Source organism: Lytechinus variegatus, chromosome 1 (assembly GCF_018143015.1).
Source record: "Lytechinus variegatus isolate NC3 chromosome 1, Lvar_3.0, whole genome shotgun sequence".
NCBI lineage: Eukaryota > Metazoa > Echinodermata > Echinoidea > Temnopleuroida > Toxopneustidae > Lytechinus > Lytechinus variegatus.
The window spans coordinates 57,427,968-57,443,670 of record NC_054740.1 but is presented as its reverse complement, the minus strand read 5'-3'; the positions used below and the strand labels follow the sequence as shown (position 1 = coordinate 57,443,670).

Sequence of the window (15,703 nt, the reverse complement as noted above, 5' to 3'; positions counted from 1 at the left end):
AGTTTATATTCAAATAAATGAATTTCAATGAATTATCTTAATTTAAAAAAAAAATCACATGCCTAAAAAGATCAATATCACAGAAAATGGTCAAGAAGTAAGAAAGTTCTGTTACCTCGAAACAATGCTTGTATTTCCATAATTTCATTAAATAAACATGTTTAACCATTTTCCCACAGAAGCTATAGCGCGGTTAACAACAGAATAATGCATAGCTGATCGTCAACAAAACAGAGTTTCGAGTGAGTCTGGATGCTAGCCTGTTAAACTTCTTCATTTTATGAAATTGAAATTCAAGCCTTTTTTCAAATAACCAGAACTTAGTTATTTCTTGACCATTTTCTGTAATTGAGGTATCAAATTAAAGAGCAAATATTAGACTTTTTAAAATGTGGATTTCTTTTTGAAACCAACGTACAGCCTGCCAAGTGACTTTTTGGTATCCCCTCTTAATTTTTTTTCGCTCACTCATGCGTGAATGAGAAATAAAGTAATTTTTTATATGACAGAGGAGATTCTACATGTAAGCTTTACAATGGTAGGTCATTTGTCTAAATTGCATTTGTGATTAAGTTATGATAAATCTTGGTTTCGTTTTTTGTGGAACGCACTGTATACACACACAGAAGAAAATATTGAATAATTATGATTCCATGTGATGGCACACGGTCCTAGTGCGAGGTTAAAAAGGGATCTGGAACAAAACAACAAAAGATGGTTTAGGAATTAAGAAAGTAAAGGTTCACCAATATGCACAGGCAATGCCTAAGAGTACCTCAGAGATAAAGTAGGCCCAGTTCATTATGATTAGGTGCCTGGGAAATTGAGGAATGCATATTTGTACTAATAGGATTCTAAAGACAATTGAGAACAAACATGAGGGGAGGCCTTTGGCACATACGTTTACCACAACGTAATATCTCTCCTGAAGCAGCCTCTCATTCACGCTTACCAGAGGGGTAATAGAAGGTAGAGAAATCATGATTAGGGGACACATCAATCATATTAATAGGCACTTGGTTGAACTTAAGTTGAACGTGATCTCATGTTCCTGAAAGATGAAAACTGATAGGGAACATCGACCGCAAACAGGGTGATCTCATAATGGTTGTAATTTCCTCCGCGAGGCCATTCACATCTAGCCATCTTTTAATAGACCAGAAAGAACAGGCAGACATATATGGGAAAGAAAAATGTTGTTATCTGGCAGAGGCTTTTGACTCCTTGTGTGCCGGATTAATGCAGAGAGGATGATGATGATGATTGTTCATTCAGATGTGATGTGATCACATGTGAATGCGTTTCTACGTTCCCTACATCAAATACTTAAAAAAAAGTGTTGGTGTGTTTCTCCCTTTCCATACCCAACACTAATTTCAATGCAATTGTTTTAATTTAAAAAGCATTCTTCACCCAATTCTCCTACACGTACGCCTACATAGTTGTGTATTCTAAAATAATAATTATAATCCGCATATAATATATTAGTAGACCGGCCAAAACGATTTTTTATACTTTGGACGGCAAAATTTGTTAATGCTTGCTAATGCTTGGCATCCCAGCTAAAAGTCTTGCAAAAATACCCAGGAATAGCGTATGGCCGGATGCCAAGCGCAATTTTGCGTGAAAATGTCATTTTTAGCGTAAAATCTGAAAGACTGTCGAAAATCACGCATTTTGATATTTTGACGGATTATCTTTGATATGAAACTATTTTTATTCAGAGTTTCAAATTATAAGTCTACTAAATATGCATTTCAAATTTGAATATTACACACACACATATGGCACAGGGAAACATAAAACCGCGATTTCCTCGAAATAAAAGTTTGTGAAAACTATCAATAGTTTGAAGTTTTTTTACGCAACATAAATTCTTCGATTTAAATGCGTTTATCCATCGAATGTATAGTAAATGTTCTAGTTCCACAAATATTAAAAGAATTTTCAAGTAAGATGGAAGATATCTCATTTTATTTTATCCGAAAGGAGACAATGTGCAGTTTACCAGGTGCGCATTTTGAAAGAAAAATTGAAAATACCGTACATTATGTACATAATTACATGTATAAGTACATACCAAAGCGAGTTTTTATTTAAATGTATAAGTCCATAATAAAGCGAGTTTTTAATTGGATAGCACAATTTGTCAATTTCTTGCATCCCAGCTAAAAGTCTTGCGGAAATACTGAGGAATAGCGTACGGGCGGATGCCAAGTGCACTTTTGCGTGAAAGTATCATTTTTAGCGTAAAATCTGAAAGACTGTCGAAAATCACGCATTTTGATATTTTGACGGATTATCATCATATTTTTGATTATCTTTGATATGAAATTGTTTTTATTCAGAGTTTCAAATTATAAGTCTACTAAATATGCATTTCAAATTTGAATATTACACACACATATATGGCAATATGAAATATAAAATCGTGATTTACTCAAAATAAAGGTTTGTAAAAACTATTAATGGTATAATGTTTGTGTTCCGCATCTCAATTTCGTCAAGAATTAGTGCTAACCGAATAAATACCTAATAATTGTTGTCATGACACATATAGTGAAAACAAATATTGAAATAAGATGCAAGATATATATCAGTTCATGTTATATATGCGAAATACAACAATGCACATTATTTTATCAGATGCACATTTCTGATAAAAATAAACAGCGCACAATATTATATCGATATTGCACATAGCTTATATCAGTGCGATACTCGTCATGATATTATATAGGATTATGTTTGCTTTTGTAGAGTTTGATCTTCTTGCTATTTCCGCGAATGAATTGGTGCTGAACTTAAAACTACCTGTGGCGATATTCAGAAATAGGTCTGATATTTAATTTGCCGTTACCATGGTAGCATTAATTTTACAGAAATATCTATATCCAAAATCATAGAAAACATACATGTATGAATAAAGCGATAGAATTAGCATTTTTAAACCACTCTGTCAATCTACATTTTACTTCAGTTATTTGATTATCAAAGTATATTAAAAAATGGCCGTTGCACGGCAGTACCTATTTTTTGTCTCGCCGGGATGCTAGCAGAGCAGGACTAAAGGAGCCACTTCTCCGGTGGAGGTGACGGTAGTTTTGATATAACAGCGTCATATCAACCTTGAAATCTTAAGCAAAGTTACATTTTTCAAAATTTCATTATAACTTTGAACGTATAGAAAAAAAATTAATGACATCACTGAACTTAGGCCATATGGGGGTATTTTTTTTAATGTCATCATAACTTATTATTTTTATTGATCCAGTTAAAGATTACACTTGAACATAAGGGTATTAAAGTATCATCGATTATTTTGCACAAATTTCAGTTCACATGATCAAGGTCATACGTTATTTAGGTTCGATGAGCTATGGATGGCGTTTTTGTGAATAATTATTAATTTCAGTTGTTTCCAATGTCCTGCTGCTATAATTATTATGTTAAAATATGAATAATAAATGTTATTTGGTCTTTTGCATTGCAAATTATAATTTTCATTCAATTAATTTTACTTCATCAAAGTTTTTGCATTTGCTATTATCAGGTCCATGTTGTTATACATCGTAGTCTAAGACGGGGGCCGGACAGCCCGACCCTGCAGCCCTTGACATTGGGAAATGCAGTTGTACGACCATACAATATATGCGCTGGACGCTGGTCATTAGCCTTTAGATTTGTTTGTCATAATGGTCTTGCGATGGCATTTCCCAAAATGGCAATACACTGTGATGAAATGATTTTAAGAATTGAAATGTGAACTTTAAAGGACAAATCCACCCCAACATAAATTGATTTGATTGAAAAGAGAAAAAAAAATCCAATAAGCATTACACTGACAATTTCATCAAAATCGGATGTAAAATAAGAAAGTTATGACATTTTTAAGTTTTGCTTAATTTCACAAAACAGATATATACACATCCTGGCTGGTAAGCAAATGAGGGGACTATGACGTCATCCACTCACTATTTTTTGTATTTTGATATATGAATCATTCTAAGTTTCTCCTCATTGTCAAGTGATACAACGATTAATTCCTCCCTGAGCTTGTGGAATTAGCATAGTTTTATAATATATGGTTCAGTCAGGTTGGTCCTAATTGCCATATAGATAAAAAAAATGAAATATTGTATAATTCAAACAATACAAAAACAAAAGAAATAGTGAGTGATGGACATCATCGACTGACTCACCTAGTTGTGCATATCACTGTTTTGTTAAAAATATAAGCAAAACTTTAAAATGTCGTAACTTTCTTATATTATACATCCGATTTTGATGAAATTTTCAGCACTATGCTAGTTTGATTTTTCTCTATTTATTCAAGTCAGCATTTTCCTGGGGTAGACTTGACCTTTAAGAAACTACTCTTTTCGTATTTCAAACATCATTCCCCACAAATGAAAACTCTTAGCTCATGCAAATGGTTATTGGCCGATCTATTTTGATTTCTGTTCTTATGAATTGTTCATTTAACTGATTAAAGAGACCTCAGTTGCATGAAATAATGCCTTCTACATTCTAAAATTGGGGAAATGAGCTACGGACTGACATAAGCCTTTTGATAGAGGATGCATGGAGGTGATGGGAGAAACTTGCCCCCCTCCCCCAAACAAAAAAAAATCAAGAAAAGGCATAAACAATTGAAGCAAAATAATCGAAAGCTTGTTGGGGAGGGGGTCATTTACTTATTCATTAATTTTTATCTGTTATTTATACATCAATATATATTTATTTATTCATTACTGCCTCAATTGAATGTAATTATTGTAATTTCAAACATTTTTTTTCTTAATAAACACAAATTCTTCCCTTGTTTAAAACGATTGGTCAGTCAGCTGCACTCACCAGCAGCGTAGCTAGGATTTTATCAACAGAGAAGTACGGGGGCGGGGCTTGGTATTTTGCAGGGGGTACCAAAATAGATTCTCACAAGCACAATTAAGTATCTGACAAGTCCTATTTGAATAATGCGAGCATTTTTTTAACATGCCATGAAATTAATAGCTGAAAGTTAGAAAGTTACACAATTCGTAAGTGTAATCATGAACATGATTCATATTTAATTGAAATGTTATTTTTTTTTATTCTGACATTAAAACGGAGCATTTAATACATTTAAAAAAAATCTATAGGCTTTTGATGTGAGCGCGAAACGCAATCTGATATTTATATTCCAATTCGTGAACTGGACATTTTGATAAAGTTTTGAAATAAACAATATTATAATCTGTTTAAAAAGAATCCAGTACAAGCCGAGTCGTTTTTTTTTATTAGAAACGAAACATTCTAAGGCGCGATAGCTCAATCGGTAGTGAGGGGGTTTCGAATTCCGGTGGCCTGGGTTCGATTCCCACTTAGTGCGCTAGTGCCAAGTAAAGCATTTAAATGCCTTATACTAGTAATGGTAGTAAGGCATTTTAATCCTCATTATAGATCCCTCGGAGAGTACCTTAAGCTATCGCTCCTCTAGTTGCTAGCTTAGAAGCATTCACGCTTTCTTAGCAAATGAGGTAAAATAAAAATCGTCAATTCATGAACAGTGATCAGTATTAAATTATAGCATTTGATGCGAGCGCGAAGCGTGAACTGAAAATTTCGAATTGAATGATTTTGAACATGTTTTCAATGTGGAAAAAGATGAATATCTTACTAAACAAAACCGTTAGCGCAAAAGCGGGATACTTTCAGCTCCATGTAATCCTTTCGGACACTATACATGACCTTAGACAGCGGGGGAGGGAGGGGCAGAGGCAGTTGCGGCCAGAAATTTTGTAATTCGTTTTTAAGTACTTATTCATGTAATTATGTTTATAATTTACAGTATCTTCAAATTTACACTCAAATCCCCCCCCCTCCCGGATAAATTTTGCATGTCCCATTTCGGAAATTATCTCTTCCACCTTACTTAAAAATTATTTTTATATTTGTGACATTAGAAACGATCGATATTCAATAGATGAACCAATTTAAATCGAAGAATTTGAGTTGTAAACAACTAAGAGCTATTGATAGTGTTCACAAACTTTTATTTCGAGTAAATCACGATTTTTTGTGTCATATTGCCATATATGTGTGTGCAATATTCCAAATTGAAATCCATATTTAGTAGACTTATAATTTGAAACTCTAAATAAAAACAATTCCATATCAAAGATAGTCAAAAATATGATGATAATCCGTCAAAATATCAAAATGCGTGATTTTCGACAGTCTTTCAGATTTTACGCTAAAAATGATACTTTCACGCAAAAGTGCACTTGGCATCCGCCCGTACGCTATTCCTCAGTATTTCCGCAAGACTTTTAGCTGGGATGCAAGGAATTGACAAATTGTGCTATCCAATTAAAAACTCGCTTTATTATGGACTTATACATGTAAATAAAAACTCGCTTTAGTATGTACTTATACATGTAATTATGTACATAATGTACGGTATTTTCAATTTTTCTTTCAAAATGCGCACCTGGTAAAATGCACATTGTCTCCTATCGGATAACATAAAATGAGATATCTACCATCTTACTTGAAAATTCTTTTAATATTTGTGGCACTAGAACATTTACTATACATTCGATGGATAAACGCATTTAAATCGAAGAATTTATGTTACGTAAAAAAACTTCAAACTATTGATAGTTTTCACAAACTTTTATTTCGAGGAAATCGCGGTTTTATGTTTCCCTGTGCCATATGAGTGTGTGTAATATTCAAATTTGAAATGCATATTTAGTAGACTTATAATTTGAAACTCTGAATAAAAATAGTTTCATATCAAAGATAATCAAAAATATGATGATAATCCGTCAAAATATCAAAATGCGTGATTTTCGACAGTCTTTCAGATTTTACGCTAAAAATGATATTTTCACGCAAAATTGCGCTTGGCATCCGGCCGTACGCTATTCCTGGGTATTTTTGCAAGACTATTAGCTGGGATGCCAAGCATTAACAAATTTTGCCGTCGAATTCTTATCTAGAGCACTTTTTGAGGTTTGGCCGGTCTACTATATAGCGCTTAACACATCGGAAGGACATCTCTAAGCGCTTTACAGATATTATCACCCTGTCATCGGATCCTTGCATGCCCACATACAATGTATGCACCTTCTCCACTCCCTGGGGAGCATTCCAACAAGAGTTTGAAGAATCAATTGCTAGGCATACTACATAGGCTTTCGCATCCTACCGGGTACCCATTTAACACCTGGGAGGAGAGTGGCAAATTGTGGATTGATGCCTTGCCAAAGGACGCTACGCCACTGTGGGATTCGAACACACGACCCTGTGATAACAAGGCGAGTGTCAGAAACGCTACACCACGGCGCTTCCTTAAAAAGGAAACCATGTTATTTTCAACATTAATTTTCAAATTAATCAGTTATTCAGTGCAGCAGGGGACTTGAAATATACAGAGGGCCCCGATTTCTTTTTTCTCCCCTTTTTCATAGTGAGTCGCTGAAAGTCTAATCTATAGCGTCCAAAGTGAACGCTGGCATAATGGATGGGAAGGTTAAAAAAGTATCCCTGGAAACAAAATCATTATTCTTCCACCTTTAATGAATACATTAACACCACATTGAAATGTAGCAAGGCCTAATCGATAAGCACTGTAGGCCTGTGAGTAACTTCGATATTCAGATCAAGAATCCTCATTGAATAATAGATATTGTATTCATGAACTTGTGGAATTAAACAAGCGAAGCGCCTCTGGCATACAGCAGCAGTGCTGACTTTGAAAACTACTATGAAATAATTATTCCCAAAAACACCATTCATATGCTACAATACTATGTTCATTGTCAGTAAATGGCAATCGACCATGATCATGCCATCTAAGACTTGTCTGTGATACTTGATTACCCCTATATCCACATTTTATAAACTACATACTTTGAAAGTTATGACAGCAATCTCATAACTACGTCCAAATGGCCAAAGTTCAATGACCTTAAATGACCTTTGCCTTTGGTCATGTGACCTGAAAATCGTATGAGATGTTGAGTGATACTTGATTACTCTTATGTCCAAGTTTTATGAACTAGACCAATACACTTACAGAGTTATGGGGTAATTCAACAAATACCCCCAACTTGGCCAAAGTTCATTGACCATAAATAACCTTTGACCTAGATCATGAGACCTGAAACTCACACAGGATGTTCAGTGTTTTTTATTACTCCTATGTCTAAGTTTCATGAATCAGATCCATAAACTTTCAAAGTTATGATGGTAATTCAACGAATTCCCCCAACTTGGCCAAAGTTCATTGACCCTAAATGACCTTTGACCTTGGTCATGTGGCTTGAAACTCTGGCAGGATGTTCAGTAATACTTGATTAACCTTATGTCCAAATTCATGAACTACATGTAGGTCCATATATTTTCTAGGTTATGATATTTCAAAAACTTAACGTTCTAGGTTAAGATTTTGATGTTGTCTCCCCCCAACATGGTCAAAGTTCATTGACCCTAAATGACCTTTGACCTTGGCCATGTGGCCTGAAATTCAGACAGATGTTCAGCAAATACTTGATTAAGATTATGGCCAAGTTTCATGAACTAGGTCCATATACTTTCTAAGTTATGCTGTCATTTCAAAAAATTAACCTTCGGTTAAGATTTGGTGTTGACGCCGCCGGCGCCTACATGTATAGTCTCACTCTGCTATACAGGTGAGACAAAAACTGTGGAGCTCAAGTAAACATCAACAGAAAATGCATATTGGCTACCTAATAGCAACCAACCAAACACTGGACTTTGATTTGATTTTAAATAAAGCTTAAAGATATGAATTCAAATCATTGGAGATTTGAATACAAATCTGTATCATTGATAGGCCTATATACAATCCATACTTTGGCTTGTTACTTTCAGGGCCAATTATGTAGATCTCAATACCAGTACAAATCCGACCATAACCAGGAACTCCAATAAGAAACATCCTCTATCCATAAATCCTCTAGAATGTTGCATGCACCTCATAAATCACATTCCTTAATAAATGTGTCCTCACATAAGCTCCTTTTTAGAATGATCCTATTTTGAATACCTGTCGAAGAGTTTCAGAATATTAATCAAATTTGTATCTATAGACAAACTGGTGAATAGAAAGGCGGCCTCCTCAGAGAATCATTCATGAGGTTCCACCTCCTCACCACTTTTTATTTTAAAATCATCAAGTGTGAAGATCCTATTCCCAAGCTTTTACAAGTATGAAGATGAATCAGAGAAGGCTTAGTCTACAACTCACAGACCTTTGATGACTCTACATCATTTCCAACAAAAAAAGATAATGGCACTTACTACAACATCATATTTTTTTTATATCTTTAATTCTTTCGCCAGTTTAATAATTGCAGTTAATTTTTATACAACTGGATGAAATTCAAACGTGGTCCAATAATAAAAAAGACAGTTTGCATTTTCTATATTATACACCAGAAAACCTCTTCATCCAGGTTTGTAATATGTGTAGTCACGATCAGCTTTTTTACGTATTCAAATGTTGCAAATTATATCAATTCACATTCAGCCATGGGAGTAAATCTTCAAGACAAGTATGGTGAACCTCATGAAGTTCTACCAGATGGAAGACAAAAATCAAAATCGGTCAACAATTAAAGAAGAAAAAGCATTTTATGTGAATTTTAAAAAATATGAATAAAGTAATTTCACATATATTAGCATAAATAATTTTCCAGACAAAATTTAAAAATTTTGTGTACAAGTATGGCGAACATGAAGTTCTACCAGATGGAAAAAAAATCAAAATCAGTCAACAATTAAAGAAGAAGCATTTTTTGTGAATTTTGAAAAATACGCATGAATCAGCATATTTAATTTCAAAATTCTGTGTAGAAGTTTTGAATCCGCCACCTACATGTAGTGCTATCATATACAGCAAACAGAATTGAAATCGGACTGAAATGGCGAAGAAGTAGCATTTTGAAAATGTGGACGGACGACAGACGATGGATGCCACGGCATAAGCTCATTTGGCCCTTCGGGCCGGATGAGCTAAAAAAGAAGCCATAGAAAATCCCTATTTGTTGCAGTGTTCAGATTAAGGTATACATGTAGTATGATGTGAAAAGTTGCCCCATATGTCAAACATTATTTTCTCTTCTCTTCAAGACTTGGGGATGGCCTATTCGTTTACCCCTCTGATGAATAGAAATTCCTGCATATTTATGCCCATAATTGAGCATGACTAGGTACAATTTTAAATAACAAATCATTTAACTTCTGAAGGTTTCCATGGCGAAGAAGAATAGTGTAGTAGTAGGTTTCACAGTACACCATGTATCTTTCTTGGGCAAGTGTTACTCCTGAAAGGGACCACTTAATATCGATAAATCTAGATAACAAATCATGTTATCATCAGGTTCAGCTATCAGCTGAACAAGACTACACACAATGATTGCTGTTCAGTGTACCATATCGCATAAAATTTAAACCAATTATGAAATACATGGTATTTTATGATTAAAAAATTACATTAATATGATTTGGTTATTTTCATATTGCACATTTAGAGTGCCATTAATAGCATTTTTTGTAATACATGCTATATGATGGAGATACGCTGTATCATTCTTCTTTGGTTCTGGGCCCCATTGCATTACAATGGAAACTGCAAGGACATAGGCTGGGGAGGTGCACTCAATGATGTCACAAAATGCCAGCAGCTCCCCATACAAAAGTTTACACTAGTTATTTTTGAGCCATTTGCTCAGGTAATCGAAAATGAAATATATTTAATGGTGCTACAGAACAAATTTTGCACATCACTGTATTGGTGCAAGAACATCCTTAGCAAAACATTTTGGCACACCACGTCGGTGCAAAAACGCACTTGCACAATGCACTTGTGCATGCTGCTAGGGGTGTTTTTGCGCGCGCATATAAAATGTGCCAAAGTGTGGTGTTAAGGGTGTTCTCGCACCAACACAACATATGACGGACGGAGTGACCATAAATTTTAAAAATTATCATGAAGAATTAGCAAAAAGTGTCTTATAAACGAACTTGATTCTATACTCATACATGTACCGTAATTGATATTGTGCACTGTACAAACATTTATCTATTTTGTGGTCAAAATTTCAATGGTATCGGTGCCTTGTATCAAGCCCATTGTCATTTCATAGTGCCTCCTGGAGAATTCTGATGAATGAATTCAAGTAATGGATGATTTGAGAGCATTCATTGATTGTGGCATAAAGTCACAGAGGGCTGCACAGTATGGTAATGACTTACAGCTGAACTTGAAAATCTGTCAAATATAAAATATGAAAAGCTATTCTCTGGATGACCCAAGGTCCTTTTTTATTGAGGGATTTGTAAAAGAACTGCTGGTGGAAGCGATGCAAAGCCAATCATGCATGACAATTACATGATGTGACAGAGACAATGTGATAAGATTGCACACAAGGTCATGCTATGCAATGCAATATTTGAACAGGTTTACGTGTAGGCCTACATGTTGGCAGGCTTTTGATTATTAGGGCAAGACATCCTTTTCTCTACTGAACAAATGAGAAAAAAAAGGCACAAAAATATCCAAGGCAAGTAGAAGGGGATTTTGAGGCCAATTATTGGGCACTTTGATTAATTACACGTATGTAAATACATGGATAGATCTTATCTCGGTCTCTACATAATCATTTAATCTTTGATTGTTGAATTAAGATTGGCTATTAATTAGAATATAGTCAATTGATGCAAAATGATAGTCACCTACAGTCTACAAGCAGATGGTCTTCCTTCTACGCAGTGTGCACAATGGTAGGAAATAATCTCTACACAGCTGCACAGGTGTATTTCATTAAATCTATTTTTTAATACTTTATTTGAACTGATTATGCTATAAATTTGTGTGAATTAGAAATGGGCTACAAATAAGAAATCTAAATAAGTCTTTTAAACTTCTAATGTTTCAGCAAACCTTTGTGGGGTGTTGATAAAATGCACATTCAAAAATTTGGTGCCATTTTTTCAAAAAAATATATTTGGGGTCTTAACATGTCAGAAGCACTTTATAGCAAATGTGGTCTTGAAAGTTTTGTGAGACCACTGGGGGAAAAAGTCTTGAAGCAAACCTCTTGCGTTACCAATTTAATGTTTGATAGGGCTATAGGGGCTATCAATCTTTCAAGAAGATGAACAAGGCAAGAGCGATTTTGTGTCTCACCCACTTAATTGTGAAAATGACCAGAAATATTGTGATTTGTGAGGGCACGCAACAGAATTGTATCGAAACTTAATTGTGAAATGACTGGGATGATAACACTTGTCATAAGAGCCTTGCACGCAAACTTTAATGTTGACCTGAAAATGACCTTTGACCTTACCATGTGACCTCCAACTGCAGCATAACATGCAGGTCCCCAAAGTCCATCTACCATCCAAGTTTGGTTGAAAAGTGACTTACGGTTGTGAAGTTAGGTGTCATAAGGGAGTCTTGCATGTAAACTTTAACGTTAACCTGAAAATGATCTTTGACCTTATCCCGTGACCTCCGACTGCAGCATAACATGCAGGTCCCCCAAGTCCATCTACCATCCAAGTTTGGTTGAAAAGAGACTTACAGTTGCAGAGTTAGGTGTCATAATAGAGTCTTGCATGTAAACTTTAACGTTGATCTGGAAATTACCTTTGACCTTACCATGTGACCTCCCAGTGCAGCATAACATGCAGGTCCCCTAAGTCCATCTACCATTCAAGTTTGGTTGAAAAGCGACTTACGGTTGTGGAGTTATGTGTCACTAGGTTTGTGACAGACGGACGACATTTGGATCCCTACATGTAAGTCTCCCCTTCACCTCTGGTGGGCGAGACAATAAAAACAGTTCAATGCATGTGATAATTGTGATTCCTTAAAATAATGGTGTTGTACTCCAAGAGTGTTAAATGGTACTTTTAAGCACATTTAGAGGAGTTCAGACAGCAAGCAAAAAAAAATGTCTCTGCAAAATTAATCGATACAAATTACAAAATAAAATAAAAATTGCATTTCAATTCTCCCCAAATAAAATTTTATTACAAAAAATACATTCATGTAGGTTTACATCCTAAACAAAATTTGTATATACTCATTCCACCTCCAAATATGAAGTGCTTTAAGACCCACTTGATCATCAAACTATCCATATCTTTAAAGGGGAAGTGAACTGTGTGTGGTCTCTCATTGCCTGTGTGTTATAAATATACAAAGGCTTATACATTTTCAGACATCTACTAAAACTACAGAGAATAAATTGATCTATAATTGTATTTGTATAGAGAAACTAAAATGTTTTGAGAGGAAAAGTAATTGTTTTTCTACTTGGTAACATAATGATTGCGGTATAAATGTGTAGAGTATATAATTAACATGTTATCATTCAAGTGGGTCTATATTACTAGATCTCACTAGCATTATGGGTCACCAAACTGGCCAGGTATTAGTAGTTGAGGACTCGAGATGGCGCTATTGGCTCGTATCTGCTTTCAGAGATATTCATATGGGTCAACCTGAGTGAACAAGCCTAATTTCATTTGATGCAAGTGCAGTGCAGTCTGAGTAGCATATGATATGCATGCTTTCAAAACCATAGGCTCACTTGAGCAAACCAAATTATGGCCCACAGCACCCACATCAAACGTGAGAAAGTTCTTGTAATTTTGATTCACACAACAATTACAATAATCTTGGAAAAATGATACAAAAATCCCTGCAAAAACATCTGAATTTTGGAGAGAACCTACGGAAATTTTTATATGTGAATTACGCTTCAAGTAATAAATAAATAAATAAAATAAAATGACCTAATACTTTTACTCATTTTACAGTTCTAAAATGATGATAATGATAATTATACAGAATATGCCTACTTGTTCTTATTTTAACAATGATCTGACTCTTAAATCAACTTATGTATAAGAATGAATATGTAATATGTATTATGTGCACGCCAATATTTTGTATTTGTCTCTCCTTGATTATGTGTATATTTCCTTATGTGTTGTAATTTGTATGTTTGCATGTAAACAAAATGAATTTCCATTAAGTTGGACAATAAAACAATATATCATTATACATGTGTGAAATTAATTAGCTGGCATTTTCTCTCAGGGATATCACAGGAAGTCTGTTTTCACATCCTGGGTAAAACTTAGTACCTGTGAGAGTTCTGCAGGGTAAAATCCCTGATCAGAAAAAAGCAGATATATTCAGTTTTCAAGTGTGTCTGAATGCAAAGTGCCACAGAAAGTAAGCTAGATACGCCCATTAGTGACTACGGACAATATCACTCTCACTATCTGATCTTATATTCATCCATTCTACCTTCTCTATTCGACAGATCGATATCTTTTTCCCCTCTTAAAATACCCCTGTAATTTCACATCTGCCTAATAAGAAAAAGATTCTTCTGTATGCCCAATACTATAATTTTGTGACATTATCCCAAACAGATAAAAGGATCAAAGCTTTTGCAGGACTTCCCCTTGGCTGCTGGGATATATTCAGTGTAATTAATATTGGCCGAAAGTGGACTGAAGCTGGCATCGGAGGTGGCTTGACTTAAATCACCCCCCTTTTTTTTAAAGCCAGACTGATGCTGGCCAAACTGAGGCGGCAACAGTCAACTTCTGACGTATGTGTACATCACCACTCAAATTGCAGGTGTGAAGACAAGCAGCCTCACTAATGCCGGCATTGAAGGCGGCTTCAAACCCGACTCATGTATATCAGGGGCTTTTCATGTGAGCCACAGGAATGAGAAAGACTCTTTGTAAGCTTATGGAATAAAAAATTTATGGTAGCTGCCTCATTTCATTTGGTTTTATGGAAGTTTGAATGCAAAAAAAAAGGAGATTTCATGAAGCTGTGTTTGTAACTTACGAGCCACTTGACAATTGACTGCTGATGCTTTCTTAGATCTGAGCGTTAAAGACAATGAAATTTTGGTGTACAGAATTTACCACGAGAGAGGACTACCAGTTTTTCATACAGTCGCTCTTAACTTATTTAGCAGCTTTATGAAAAACCCAGCTTGTATACTGAGGTCTGACCAAGTTCATATTTCCAGTCAGGCAGGTGTGAACCCAACTCCTGCTACAACCCAAGATGTTATCTTGTGGCCCTGTGGCACTAACAATAGATGATCTTTGAACAAACCCAATAGTAGAGTAGCTTGTAGATGTAAATCACCCATGCAAGGCATCAGTGAATCATACGCAAGGGTAGTCTGCAGTCAGTCTGATAAAAGAGAGCTATACCCAGCTGAAATGAATAATCTTTGTTGAAAAAAGAAAGAATGCTTCTTGAAGAGGTATAAGAATCATACCTCTTTCTAGTTTATTAATCAACAAATTACTGGACGAAAGAACAGAAAGCAGTCACCCTGACCAAAACTCTTTTTTCAAAGAAAAAAAAAAAAGGAAAAACAATGGTATGGAACATTTCATTGAAGGTCCTATGACACCAATTCCATCTTATTCTAGATACATATCTATTATTAGGTAGTTTTACTGGAAAAATATGAATTTGCTATCGGCTCCTGTGTACGACGAACCGGTGTTGAGTTATTCCATGGAAATGAACTTCAACGGGAACACCCACTACAGGGGCCGCGGAACTGGAGGGGGGGGGGGGGATTTCAGCCCCCCCACTTTTTTTCAAAACCGTGTACAAAAATGACCATAT

The 15,703-nt window shown here is 35.2% G+C and overlaps 1 protein-coding gene across 1 annotated transcript in view; it reads right to left on the bottom strand.

Moving 5' to 3' along the window:
• The window catches only part of LOC121417934 (epidermal retinol dehydrogenase 2-like), a 39,032-nt gene that overhangs the window by 19,478 nt on the left and 3,851 nt on the right, over nt 1-15,703 (bottom strand). The window lies entirely within an intron of this gene.